A 15000-nucleotide genomic window follows, 5' to 3' on the forward strand; every position below is an offset into this window, starting at 1 on the left:
GTGTGTGTGTGTGTGTGTGTGTGTGTGTGTGTGTGTGTGTGTGTGTGCTTTGGTTCTGGAGGAGAGGGGCGAGGAGAGGGGAGGGCTGGAAGGCTGATAAGGACTGTGGGCAGGCAGAGCTTGTCTGACCCATACGGGCCCTTCACAAGCTGTCAGAGCCCTGGCCCTCACAGGGGGGGCCTTCCGTCTGCGCTGACCCAGCCCTGGCTCACCCAGCAGGGGGCAGAGAGGGGTGAGGCTGGCTGGGGCGCTCTGGGACTGGGGTTGACGGGGCCTGCCTGTTTTCATGATCACACAGACGAGTCAAAGTGCCAATCATAATCATCACTACATTCCAGAGAGATACACATAGTATTATCTTATTGATGGACACATGTCAGCATTGAGTCAGTCGGACCAACGCAAAGAAAACCAACCTCTGAGTTTTGCTCAAACAGAACCAAACTGGGATAGACCTTTGTTTCAGAAACAGGGCTGGTGTGTGTGTGATAGAGAGAGGCAGGTGCCTGGCTGGGGAAAGTAGGAGTCACAGGGTAGAGGAAGCTCTGGGCTAGTGTCTGAACACCCACACACTGTCGAGACACACACACACACACACACACACAGCCAGAACAGTCAGAGAGAGCAGCAACAGAACAACAACAAGGACTGCGGCAGAACACGGAGAGCTGACATTGTTAGCAGCGACGGGTACAGAGGTTCACAGGGATAAAGAGGGGGAGGCTGGGAGACTGGCGCGGCGTTCTCGCCCCACTCCCAACCCCGTCTGCCTGCCTGCCAGCGAAGAGGAGCAATGGCGGCACGGGGGAAATCAGCGGGGCACAAACGCTTCCAGTTAAAAGTGACATGACCTTTTGATTTTGTCACCTGTCACCGACTGCCATGTCTTCCGCTGCACTGAGGAGCGCCTGCCAGGCACCGCAGCCTCCCTCGCTCTCTCCTTTTGTCTATCTCTGTTTTTGGGGCAGGGCCACTGCGGAGGTGTTCCTTTGGTTTGAGTGAAGGCACACTGGGCCAGGCTCTTTCTCTTTCTCCTCCTCCTCCTCATCAGAATATAGTTCATTCTCCTCTCTTTCTGTCAACTCAAATCCTTATGGGGACACATGACATCCCATTGACTTCTCCCAAGGTTTGTTGCTCATTTCAATTGATTATATCCCAACCTATCCTTTCACGGTACAAGCTAACAGAAATGGATTGCTGTCTACATCTCACTAACAAGACACTGATGGTCAAATGGATATACTGTGCATTCGCTATTGACTTAATGTGAGAAGAAAGACAACAATTAGTCAATTCAAGTAGAAGGGGCAGAGGGAGAGAGAGAGAGAGAGAGAGAGAGAGAGAGAGAGAGAGAGAGAGAGAGAGAGAGAGAGAGAGAGAGAGAGAGAGAGAGAGAGAGAGAGAGAGAGAGAGAGAGAGAGAGAGAGAGAGAGAGAGAGAGAGAGAGAGAGAGAGAAGCCGCAGGTTCTATCCTGGCAAACACCAATAAAGGCTGAGAGAGTAGAAATTGGTGGAGAAAAGGCCCATGGTTGTATGGGAGGCCTAGTCTTTTGAAACAATATGAGAGAGAGAGAGCGATAAATTAGACCCAACCAAATGATGAGAAAGCAAAAAGAGAACTATTTGACACACTGGAAAGAATCAACCAAAAAAACGGACCAAACTAGGACGCTATTTGGTCCTAAACAGAGAATACACAGTAGCAGAACACCTGACCACTGTGACTGACCCAAAATTAAGAAAATCCTTGAATATGTACACTCGGGAAAAAATTGTCTATCTAGAACCTAAAAGGGTTCTTCAGCTGTTCCCATAGGAGAACCCTTTGAAGAACACTTTTTGGCTCCAGGTAGATCCCTTTTGAGCTCCACGTAGAACCCTTTCCACAGAGGGTTCTACACGGAACCCAAAAGAGTGCTACCTGGAACCAAAAAGGGTTCTCCCTGGAACCGAAAAGGGTTCTCCTATGGGGACAGCCGAATAACTCTTTTGGAACCTTTTTTCTAAGAGTGTACAGGCTCAGTGAGCATAGCCGTGCTATTGAGAGAGGCCGTCATATGCGGGTGCAGTTCCTGACACTTCTCCCTTTTGCCAATGATTTTCCGGAACTCAAATATTATTTTCAGATTTCCCAAAACTTGTACGAAAAGCTTGGTGAGGAGAAGCCCCTCACCCATCGACTGCCCGCAAAATGAGGTGGAAACAGAGCTGCACGTCCTCATTTCCTGCCAAAGGTATAACCATATGAGAGACACATATTTCCCACAGATCACACAGACCCGCAAAGAACTTGAAAACAAATCAAGCATTGATAAACTCCCAGATCTGTTAGCCGAAATACCGCAATTTGCAATCACAGCAGCGAGATTTGTGACCCACTGCCATGAAAACAGGGCGACCAGTGGAGCACAAACAACATTGTAAATTCAACCCAGATGAATCAGTTTACTTGTCTTCCCCTACTAATCGCACTACAACTATTCGCAAGAAGTTAAAAACACTGTACGTAGCTGATAATATACATTTGAATCATCTTCATCCCTTTATGAGTGCAATGTTCACTGTATCATTTTGTTGTTGATGTTTTTAGTTTCTTCTCACTTTCCTTTATTCTTTATTTCACTTGCTTTGGCAATGTAAACATTTGTTTCCCATGCCAATAAAGCACAATTCAATTGAATCGAGAGGAAGTGAGAGATGGAGAGAGAGAGGGAGGGGGAGAAAACACACCTTAAATCTTGGCTGCCAAGTTACCAGCGACGACGTTGTGTAAGTATTGTGATTTACAGGAGGTAGAAACTGAGATGCACTTCCTGTGTTCCTCACGACAACGTAAAGGAAACATGCTACCCAGATTTTTAAAAATACCTTTAGACAGATCCCTGATGAACATAAACTCCCTATTCTGCTTAGAGAAGACCAGCAGCCAGCAAAGCAGGCAGCTAAATGTGTCAACCTGTATCACAACCAGAGAGAGATGGGAAAGACTTTACGGTTGTCAGTGTTTTTGCTTTGTTTCAATGTATTTTGTTCTCTTTTTGTTTTGTTTCCTTATATATATATATTTTTTTTAAATTCATTTCATTTCTGTACATGCTGATGTATGCACTCTAAATATAAATTATATAATACATCAAATAATGTATACCCCCATACACATATCCACACACTCCCATATGCAAACACACCCATACAAAACCAGGGTACAAAACTACCGACACCTGCATGCATGCTCACCTACACTCCATAGACGTTCCCATTGTACCTCATTGTACCTATTCAATGTTGTTACACGTACACACTGCATGATCTCATTGTACCAATATATATTCTTATTTTTTTGTTTACTTATCAAAGCAAAATCGTTTTTAGATGATCACAGTATTACTATTTTTATTCATTTTACTTCTATTATTTGTAAAAAAAAAATTGTTGTAATATTTATGTGTGTATATATACATATTTTTTTTCTTATCACCATTACTATTATAAATGTTTTACTCTTATTGTTGATTTCATTATGTCACTTCACTTTAGCAACAGTGGCCTTGTCATTCGTGCTAATAAAGGATCTGGATCTGAAATCTGAGAAGGGAGGAAGAGAGAAGCACAGCGAGAGACAGCGAGAGAGAGAGAGACAGCCAGAGAGAGAGAGACAGCCAGAGAGAGAGAGAGACAGCCAGAGAGAGAGAGACAGCCAGAGAGAGAGAGACAGCAGAGGAGCGAGAGACAGCCAGAGAGAGAGGAGAGACAGCCAGAGAGCGAGAGAAGCCAGAGAGAGAGAGAACAGAGAGCAGACCAGAGAGGGAGAGAGACAAGCCCAGAGAGAGAGAGACAGCCAGAGAGAGAGACAGCAGAGAGCGAGAGAGACAGCGACGAGAGAGCGAGAGACCAGCCGACAGCGAGAGAGCGAGAGACAGCCAGAGAGAGAGCAGCGGACAGCCGAGAGAGCAGAGAGCAAGAGAAGCCAGAGAGAGAGAGACAGCCAGAGAGCGAGAGGGACAGGCTCAAGAGAGGCGAGCAGCGAGAGAGAGGTACGCCAGAGAGCGAGATGAGACGCCAGAGAGAGAGCGACCAGAAGGAGACAGCGGAGAAGAGCGAGAGGACAGCAAACGAAGGAGAGAGAGAAGACAGCCAGAGAGAGAGAGACAGCGACGAAGACAGCAGAGAGAGGACAGCCAGAGACCGTCGAGAGGGACAGCCAGAAGAGGAGAGGGAGACATGCCAGAAAGAGACGATAGAGCAGAGAGAAGAGAGGCAGCGCAAGAGACGTGAGACAGCCAGGAAGGAAAGACGCCAGTAAGAGCAGAGAAGAGAAGAGAGAAGCGAGGAGGGAACCAGTTGAGATTGAAGCGAAACCTGCGATCACGCCACGGAGGGAGAGCGGGGCTAGCACAGGGACCTCAGATTTAGGAGTGCCAAAGAGCGTTCAGAGAGAGACAGCGATGGGAGCGATAGACAGCCTACAAGAACGACCCTAGGCACACAGCCAAGACAATGCAAGGGAGTGGCTTCGATACAAGTCGTCTGGAATGGTTCCTTGAGGAGTAGGCGCACACAGCGCGCGCGCGGACCAGCCACCTGGGACATGTAGAACCCAGCGAAGACAGCCCATTTGGAACATCGTAGTTGGAAGGAAGACGCGAACAATAAGGCCTCCAGAGTGCGCGCGCGCGAGCAACGAGAGAGACTCCAGCCCAGCGACCATGCGCCGCGCAGAGAGCCTAGCGAAGCGAGCAATTGAGAGAGAGAGACAGACCGCGAAGGATATGCAGAGGAAATTGGGAGAGAAACTCCCTGAATACGCAGGAGAGACAGCCAAGGACGAGCGAGAGGACAGCGAAGAGAGAGGACAGCCCAGAGGAGAGACTGAAGAGAACAAGCCCCAGAATGTGGCCCACCGAAGCATGAGACAGCCAGAGTAATGAGAGAGACAAGACGACCATCGAGAGATCGAGCCAGCCAATCAGAGGACCTCGGAGGCCTGAGTAGCGCGCTGCGCAGACAGCGCAAAGAGGGAGAGAATTGCATTGCAAGACAACAGCAGGTAAAGCTGAGTAGAAGAAGGAGGAGATCACTGGCCAAGAGAGGGAGAGAACAACGACTTAGATGGATGATGAACAGTCGAGTGGGAGCCAAGCAGAAAGTCTCTTGAGAGAGAAGGAGACAGCCAAAAACGAGAGAGAGACAGAGAACTTGTGTGTAAAGTGAGGTCAACCAAAATGTTACAGTGATATTAAAATTATGTCTTACATAATATGAGGTTTGGATTGGCGTTTCACGTTGCTTACTTTCTAACTTTATGGTACTATTTTTTTGGCAATGTTCGAAAGTTGTACTGTAACATATGTTTGGTCCCATGCCAATTAAAGCCCTTAAAAATTAGCTTAATATGACTGGAAGAGAGAGTATAAAGAATTACCGAGGCCTAAATGCCTGATATCTTGAATATAAACTCTATGAGAGGAGAAATAGACAGTGAGGTCCAAGGCTTATTGACAAAAATAAGTAAACACAGTAGAAACAGATGAGAAAAGAAGGAGGGATAATCGATGGCAGAGAAGAAGGAGTCGAGAGATATTTGTAGAGAAAGAGAGTGAGCACCGGGAGACTGAGGGAGAGAGTGAGTTAGACCCTTTGACGTATGATTCAGAAAGAGGCAGAGAAGAGTACTGAGACAAGTCGGACGAATTAGCGAGAGAGAGAGAAAGAGAGAGCAGAGGAGAGAGAAGAGAGAGAGAGATGAGAGAGAGAGATGACAGAGAGACAGAGAGACGACAGAGGGAGAGCGAATGCTGGTCGAATTAACTTGTGACGAGAGTGGAGAGAGGACGACACTATCACCTGGGAGAAGCGTAGATGGGCAGGGAGAGGACCGGAAGATTCTGTAGTAGCGCAATAATGACGCAGAAGAAGAGAGAGAGAGAGACATCACCGGCGTATTTCTGCACCATGACAGCATGTGCTATAATTAACACCTCCACAACATCTGGTAAAGAGTTTTCCGGGCCAGTGGCTCAGCAGTGCCGGTCGGTCTTCCAGGGACGGCCCTACAGGCCTCCAGCTTTTCCATTCCAGCTGAGCTGTACCCCGCTTGACTGAGCCCAGCCACCCGGCAACCCAACCCGGCAACCCAACCCGGCAACAACTCAGAGATGGAACCTACCAAACGGTTCCAGGTTTCAAAACAAACGGGGTGGTGGTGGGAAATGGGTGACTACGAGAGGTGATAGGTGCTGATGGAGGTGGTGGTATTGTTGGCGCTGTCATCCTCTCTTTGTCTCCAGACACTAGTCTGCCCGGAGGGTGCAGTACCACCTCCAAACAGTAGGGGTCTCTACTGAAACGCAGAGGGTAAGTATGCAAGATGGACAGCTCTTTAAAAAAATATATTTTAAAAATTGTTATATTATTTCCCAACTGCAATGAGAATAGCATACAATTACGTTGTGGCATTGGTCAGACTGTCTGCACCTGTAATGATGTCTTAACACGTAACACTTAAAAACACCACTCTAACCAGCAGCAGCACCATATTCTCTCCCTCTGTCCTGTCATGGCTCACATAGCCCAGCAGTGTCTGGCATGTTAATAACATCTTTTATCCATAACAAGCCACACCGCCTTAGAGAGGGTGACACGCGGGTCATCTAATGGTGCCACAGCTGACAGACAAGATAACAGGGTTAGAGGTCAGAGGTCAGAAAAAGGCAAGGTAAGAGCTGACACTGTTGCTGCACCAGGTCTTTAATAGCTGGTCCAAGGTCATCTTTTCTGTTCAGCACGTCTAAGGCCTGCATGAGGAGTACCGGTCTGATATATGTTGTATAGGAAGAGAGTATTAGAAACAAAGAGAGTTACACACTCCATATATATATATATAACCTCCCAGTAATTCATTGGGTGTAAAAAAAACACAGACGTTTCGGCATCACCGTGCCTTATTTCCGTTTAGTGTCACGAATGCTTGAACCAGGTTGAGTAGAGTAACCAGAGCGCCAGTGGCCCTCAGATGAAAATTACAGCGTGTAGAAATACAGTGTGTTCGTTTACCCATTATGGACGGGGCTGGGGTTTTGGTATAGAATACGAGAGGGATACTCACATTGAACCCATCACATGGAACTCCTTTTATTTCATTAGGGAGTTTGTAATCAACTGAGCCCCCCCCCCCCCTCTCTTTTTAGTTAAAGTGAGTTGAGTTCAAGAGAGATTCCTCCAGCATTACCCTCATCCCAGGTTTTTGGAAAACCACAGCCTTCCGGATGCTGACCCTTGGTGAAGCACAATGATTTAATATTACATGTTCTTTAAAGCAATTAGTGGCCGGGTTGTTCTTTTCTTTTCCAGGCGAGTGAACGAGGAGGCCACAACTTTCTTTCTCCCTCTAAACCACTTCCCCCCTGACACCAGTGACAAAATGGGAAACACTGCTTTAAAACAAACAGGGACATGCCTTTGGGGATACATCAGTGTCTGTGTGTGTGTGTGTGTGTGTTGTTGTGTGTGTGTGTGTGTGTGTGCGTGTGCGTGCGTGCGTGCGTGCGTGCGTGCGTTGCGTTGCGTGCGTGCGTGCGTGCGTGCGTGCGTGCGTGCGTGCGTGCGTGCGTGCGTGTGCAGTGCGTGCGTGCGTGCGTGCTCGTGCGCTGCGATGCGTGCGTGCGTGCGTGCGTGGCGTGCGTGCGTGTCGAGTGTGATGTGCCGAATCTGTGGTAGTCCACTGCGGTGTGATGCGTGTGGTACTACTCAGTGTGCCGTTGAATTAAAAAGAGAGAGTTGCGCGCGCGCGCGTGTGTGTAACATGAGGGACAATCATTTTCATATCATATACACAATCACATCCCTTACAAAACTGTCTTTCTCCTAGTGCTATAGTGCTGTCTGGATGGTTGCGACTGCTGTGTGTGTGACTCTGCAGCAGAGGGCTCATATTACTGCAAGGTGAAATGACTGCCTGCCTGCCTGTCTGTGTGTCTCTCTGCCAATGTGAAGATGGCAGCCGAGCCCAGGCGGGAGAAGCAGGATGACACACTCCGAGAGAAAGGTCCCTATAACATGTCACAGCTCCTCAACCATCCTGCACAGCAGTGCTCAGATACTGACAAAGAGAGGGAAGGAGAGATGGAGGCATAGAAGGAGTGGGCCGCCTCATCACAATCAGTTGCACCTATCCTCAGGCACTGATATCACACGCCAAGAGAGTGGTGATTTTCTACAGAGGACATCTTTTGTGCCAGCTATACGGCATGTTCCTTCAGCGCAATGGTCTCGGGTGTAAGTGAAAGGTGCTAATCTAAAACAATTACTCCCATTCTCCTGTCCACGCATTCCCCGTATACAATGTACACAGTGAGAGAGAGAGCGAGAGATTCCGTCCCAGGAGTTGACGAGGAACTAACTTCCCATGTTTTTAGGGACTGTGTGTGAGTGGAGTGCAGCGCTGTGGCACATCATGGGAACGGGGCTCAGTCGGCGGCTTTGGTTAATGGGAAGCATACCCGTGTGTTTGTTTACTGTGGCAGGGAGCGGAACCCCCCCCCCCCAATACCTCATCTGTTGTGGTTACAATCGTCAAACTGTAGAACAATGGAGGCAGAGAAAAGAGTAGGGGTGAGTAATAACATAACGGCAGCTCTGTCCGAACCCTCCTCTCTCATTGGAAAGCACAGGTCGCTAATAGTGGACCACACCAACCTGGTTCTGCAGGCACGCAGGCACACATGCACAGACAGCCAGACAGCTGACCTGGTTTTGGCCAGGGCTCAGATCTCACAGTTGTCATACGGCTGGGAGATTTTCCTTAACATGTGATCTGACCAGGGAAAACTCTGGGCCCAGGGTCGTTCCTGGTCAGGTCACTTAGTCAGTTGCAATTCCTGGTCTTGTACTCTCATCGGCCACAATACTGTTCAGGATGAGAGAAGTGTAAATTGACGTTGACGTGTGACGAGTAATACACTGTGTTCACAAGAAGAGGGACGTTTTTTCCCCTATCAAATAAATACCACTCATTACAGTGTTAACTGGTTTTAATGTAGAAGCCAATTCGGGGAGTCCTCGAGACYGMYGGAYMGGGGGGMYGGGGGGGGGGGGGGCTCTTATGTGAAGTGAATAGGTATGCAATCTTTATTGCTTTAATTCAATTAAAACGTGCCTGAGAAAAATAACATCGTTATTCATAGATCATATGGAGGTAAATAAATAATGAAATCCTTTTTTTTGTGTCTAGAGATTTCTGTCAAGCAATGTCGCCATCTACAGGGAAATACTGCATATACAGAGCATTGAAACAGGAGTGAAGCACGAAGGTACAAAAGCGACAAAGCTGCATGTGTGTACTGCTATGTGTGTACCTGGGTTTTACGCTCAGTTTAACTTCCGTTGTAAAATACATGTATTTCTTGCTATTAATTGCGACCCAGCTACAATAATGTCTACACTGGCTAAACACATCTATGCCTGAAGCCTGCTCAAGTAATTCCTAACATTCAGGTAATACTAAAACCAGTACATTCACAGCTACATTCATCACATCCTGTTTTAAAAAGGACAATTAGTTATTCAAATTCGTTTCACCTGTTGTTTTCATTGGTTTAACAGCTATCAATTCCATATCCTGAACAATCTGCCGAACTGCGACCTCATGAAAAATGAAGTCATATACGTTAAGAGAGGACAACATGTGGTCGCTTTATTGTGCATTCTGGAAGGTAGTCTGGAAATGCTCTTATTAAAATGAATCCCTTCATTGTTCACGCTCGCACCACAATTCCGGTCGAGTTTCTGCGTCACACGACTCTCCAACTACACTTCGGCAATGATTAAAACATGTCCACTTCTCCGTGACATTGCTTTGACACTGTTTAATTGGAATAGGAGATAAAAAAATAAAAAATACAATTAAATACATATAATACCAGGTAAGTGGCGTAGCGTTGCTCAAGGTGACAAGCTATTATTTCCTCCTATGCAGAGGAAGAATTTGAGAGCGATTCTTGAAAGTTCAAGGCAATTGGCATTTCTCATTTAGAAGCGTAATGGAATGAATTTTCCCTCCGTGTCTGTTTCTTGTTTGTATTAACTTTGCGATTCTTTTCGTTCCTATTTCTACATCTAGAGAGAAGGTGCCGACACAATGTGTCCACTCCCTAGTCCACTTCTGTTAGCTTTATGTTTCCTGGATATGTATGGATACAAATGTATATTTACAATAATGATGTCTTAGCACGTACACATTATATATTTTTTCACTACATACATTTCTTGTATGTGTTTTCTATAGTGAATATGACAAGTATATTTAGGATCAAATCCATATTGAAATGAGATAAAAGAGATGATTGACAGAAATGTGTGTGAGATGTAAGCGCTTGCCATGTGACCTAGAACTAGACAATTAAAGGGGCAGAACGGCGTAGGGATACATAACAGGGACACTCACCACGTCTTGCCTGGTGTCCTTCCCCGAAGAGATGAGGATATAGTTCCAGACCAGCGGCAGCAACAGAACCAGAGGAATCATGTAGAGTTCAAAGTTCCACACCACGAGAACAAAGAGCTGCAGAGAGCAAAAAAGAGAGAAGAGAGAGAGAGAGAGAGAGAGAGAGAGAGAGAGAGAGAGAGAGAGAGAGAGAGAGAGAAACACTTGGGACTTAATGTAGCAGAGACCTGCATTGACCTCAAACTGCAAACACACATTCGCATATCGCACATACGCATAAACATAACACACAGACCCATACATTTGATAATATATGTATGATAATCAAATAGAAGAAAGCCTTAAATGGACGGCTGTTGTGACAAAACAGGACCCCTGATCTCAGAGCTGGGACAGGGCCTACGAGGCCAACAGGGCCACCCTCCACCTTCACCGGAGGATGAGGAGGATAAGTATCGACCGTCACAACACTCCCTCTCCACGCCAATCATCCGTCATCCACAGGCCTGAGGTCACTCTCTGTTTCAAGCACAACTAGTCAACATGACCGTAACCCTCCGACCCTCAACCCAGCACCTGACCTGCCACACCATGAGCCCCCTAACCCTGTCACCCCAACCCCACCCACCCCGAGATGCCCATAACCCTGTCACCCCAACCCCACCCACCCCGAGATGCCCATAACCCTGTCACCCCAGCTCGAATTACCCTTATTCAACCTCCATAGTCATCTGTCCTGTCCCTCTCTATCCCCCATCTCTCATCCAAACAAATAAAAAGCATAACTCCAGAACTGAGTGCCCCAAAACCTGTATTCTGTTTAGTACAGAGTCTTTTGTAACCCGGACATCAATTATCATGATCCTGTGAAAATGAAATGCTTGAGGAGACATAATTCACAAACACAAAATTACTCATGTCAAATTGCTTTAGCGTGTGTTGACTGATATTTATTTGTTTATTTGGGTTGGGGGGGTGGATGGCACATTTTTGTGAAAGGATAGATAAAAACTGTTAAATTATTTCTCATCATTTCACAAAACATTAAAAACATCCTCCGACATATCTATTTTTTGTTGGAAATGATCAATGTAGAAAATACATAATAGCAATGTAAAAAAAAAAATACAATCCAGGTGAAAATATTTGATACATATTCATATGTTTTCCGACAATGCACATTAATCAAACTCAAGGACGCAAAATGTTCATTATTTCAAGTCGATAGAAAAAGACTTGAAATTGTGATGGGAGGACTACGCTTTGAAATGAATTGCATCTGTTGCAAATGCATTCACAATAGATTGCTACAGCCTTAATGGCAAACGTTCACTGACAATGAAAACTAGGTTTGAGACAGGAAACAGCCGATACATCGGGCTGTCTCACCTTGCGCGGTCAATTATGACACATGCGCGACAAAGCTAGAAGTTCGGCGGAATGAAATAATACAATACATTTCAATCAGTGTATATCTCATAATCAGCGGGAAAGTGCCAGAGTTTACTAACGTTCTCTCAGTTCCTTGCAGCCTCTCGTGGAGCAGCTGATGTGTAGGTGGATACGTGGGGTACGTGTGAGTCCTCACCTTCTCTCTCCTCCCGTATTCACAGGCTATAGGAATCAAAAGCTTCAGCATCTTCCCCCCTGTTGACCTACAAGGACATTGCACCTCTGTGTCCTCGCCCGGCCTCCCTCTACAAAGCCCTGCACTAACACATCTCCAGTACAGGGTTGGGCACTGGGTCAGGTGTACTGTACTGTGCTGGACTCCCTCTCCATCTCCGCGGATCATTGGCCTATCCCTTACAGCCTCGGAAACCCAACGCAAACATGCGCGTGGACACACACACACACACACACACACACACACACACACACACACACACACACACACACACACACACACACACACACACACACACACACACACACACACACACACACACACACACACATCTAAAATTCATGTGTAACTTACCACCACTAAGCTATAACAAAATTACAAAAGCCACATAAAACTTCCAATCTCTTAAACAACTAAAAAGTTGACAAGACCCCCCTCCCCCTCACACACAACCACAAATCATGCACTCATACAAATTTAACCAGTTGAGATATTTGTGTACACAAACAAAACAAAGACATAAATAAAACATTACAAATGAATTGGCCAGGACATTAGCATATTGCTCAGAGCCAAATATCTCCTTCTTAAGGGCCCGTCCACAGTGCAGTACTACCACGGTGGCCAGCCCATTTCCATCTCTTTCTCTTTCTTTAATAAAGGTCTGTTTAGGGAATTGGAGGACTACTCTTCAATAATTCAGGAGTGCTTAGCAACCTCCAGTACCTGTCCTCCTACTTCCATATCCTTCCGCGAGCTGCCACAATACTGGCTGGGTGTGGGCTCAGCATTATCTAGCGCTCTGTCTCTAGCACTCCCACTCCAGACTAATGTCAGAACACAAACGGAACCGCTCTCACTAATCTACTGTTACTGTACTGCACAGTTCCACCGCAGTGACCACGCAGACGAAATAAAGATTCACAGGGTCTTTTAACACTGAAGCAGCGAAACCATATCATCCTGAACAGTGTTTTTGAGCAAAATAGGAAAAAGCTATTTCTCCAAACAAATGCAATTCAGTTCTCTTATGCCTATTCATGTTCTATACCTAAATATAACTTCACACATACAGTGTATAAATACATCTAAACCAACCTAGTTGTTCCCTGTCTATTATACGTTAGCGCTCTCATACGAAGGCATGATATACTGAAGTGTTTATGAGAGGACTGCAGCTCCCTCCTCCTCTGCAGTGTCTGGCTGGTGTGTGGTGTGTCTGTCCGTCTCGTTTCCCTGTGCCTGGGGTTATTTAACCTGTCGCCCACCTCATCCCTCCCCATTTGGTTATTCTAGCTCTGGGCTAGGCTGTGACTGACAGCTGGAGGAACCCGACACCCCGACCCATCAGAGGCCAAGCCTGCCCCGTCTCACAGCCCCTCGGCTGGGGAGAGGAGCCCGCAGCGCCGGGACCTTTCCCCAGGACCAGGAGGCCACATCCCCCACATTGCTAGCCAACCGAGAGGCTTTCTGCCTGGGGAGGAGGGAGAGAGTGTCAGCCGTGGAGGTCTGTGACTGGAGAAAGAGGAAATAAGGTAGAGAGGGGGAGGGAAAAAGATGAATCTTGGGACATGTGGCTATATACAGTATGTGCTTTGCTTTGCTTTGCTTTGCTTTGTGTGTGTGTGTGTGTGTGTGTGTGTGTGCACCCAGGAATTTTCAGAGCTCCCCACACACAGCTCACAGGCTGGTGTTACGGAGCGGCAGCGCTAGACTTGGAGACACAGCTTTGCTCCATCCCTGAATCCACTTCTGTTACGTTATCCTCCTGATTCTGAGAACTCATCGAAACTCTCGTGGTGCGAGACTGTATTTGTGTGTGCGCGTGGGTGCACATGCGTGCGTACACATGCATGTTTGCATTACACAAACTCCCTCTAATTTAGTCCTGGGAGTATTAGATAGAAGGAGAATACAATGCAAATGATAATTTCCTATTTGTCGCACACTGAAACACGAGCGATTCACTGTTCTTCTTCTGGCAAACAGCCTCAACACGGCATGAGTGTAAAATGTTATTAACTCATTAGGATTTATGCTAACAGAGAATATTATGTAGATTATACATAAAATAAACACATTTTCTCATGTCAAAGAATGTCAAAATGGAAACCGAATAAGATGCATTAAAAGTGAACATAGACGTATTCAACAGAGCATCTTACACAACTGTGGCGAGCTCAGGCCACTTAATAGACGTGCAGTTTGTTTCCAAATCACAGCAAACCAGCCAGTAAAAACTTGACTGAATACAAAATACAGAAAGAAAAATATACTTTAGTGAAATAATTAGAAAAATACTTCTAGGTACCTAGGTAGAATTTTTTCAAATAGGAGAATATAGATATTTTAATGATCTAAAATGGAAAATATTACATGTGAATTTAACGTTTTATGGCATATTATGTGACATGAAAACAAACAAAAAAACATTTGGTTATTTCTACAAACGAATAAACAGCAAAAACAACAGATAATCACGTTAAACTCAAAATTATTATTTTCTTAACATGTAGTAGATATACAATCATTTAACTTTCAATAGAATGAATAATATCCCTAACTTTATGAAGCATTCCCTTATCAAAAGCACACATGGCACAGACTTAGGAACACAATCCGATCGGGAACAGATGAGTGTTTCATTCATCTACTAAACTTTGATGAAGGTAGAGGATTTGGGCTTTATGGTTTTGGCATTATGTGGTTTACTAAACACTACTCTGGTGCTCGGCTTTACGGCTTGGATAGGAAGTGCTTTGGCGTACATTGAGCGTGTACTAGTCTTACTCCTCTCTCCAGAAGTCGACTGGAGTTTTGAATTTCAGAGTTAAGTTCGCTTTATCTTTATTACATGGACATCCATCCAGATACTAGACGGCCGCTGCCAGAGAGCAAATAGAACAAGTCATGTTTTGACTGGAAGCCT

General features: G+C 45.9%; 1 pseudogene; it reads right to left on the reverse strand.

The window, feature by feature from the left end:
• The window catches only part of LOC111958077 (multiple C2 and transmembrane domain-containing protein 1-like), a 215076-nt pseudogene that overhangs the window by 43755 nt on the left and 156321 nt on the right, over positions 1-15000 (reverse strand).

This window comes from Salvelinus sp. IW2-2015, linkage group LG33 (assembly GCF_002910315.2).
Source record: "Salvelinus sp. IW2-2015 linkage group LG33, ASM291031v2, whole genome shotgun sequence".
In the NCBI taxonomy this organism is placed as follows: domain Eukaryota; kingdom Metazoa; phylum Chordata; class Actinopteri; order Salmoniformes; family Salmonidae; genus Salvelinus; species Salvelinus sp. IW2-2015.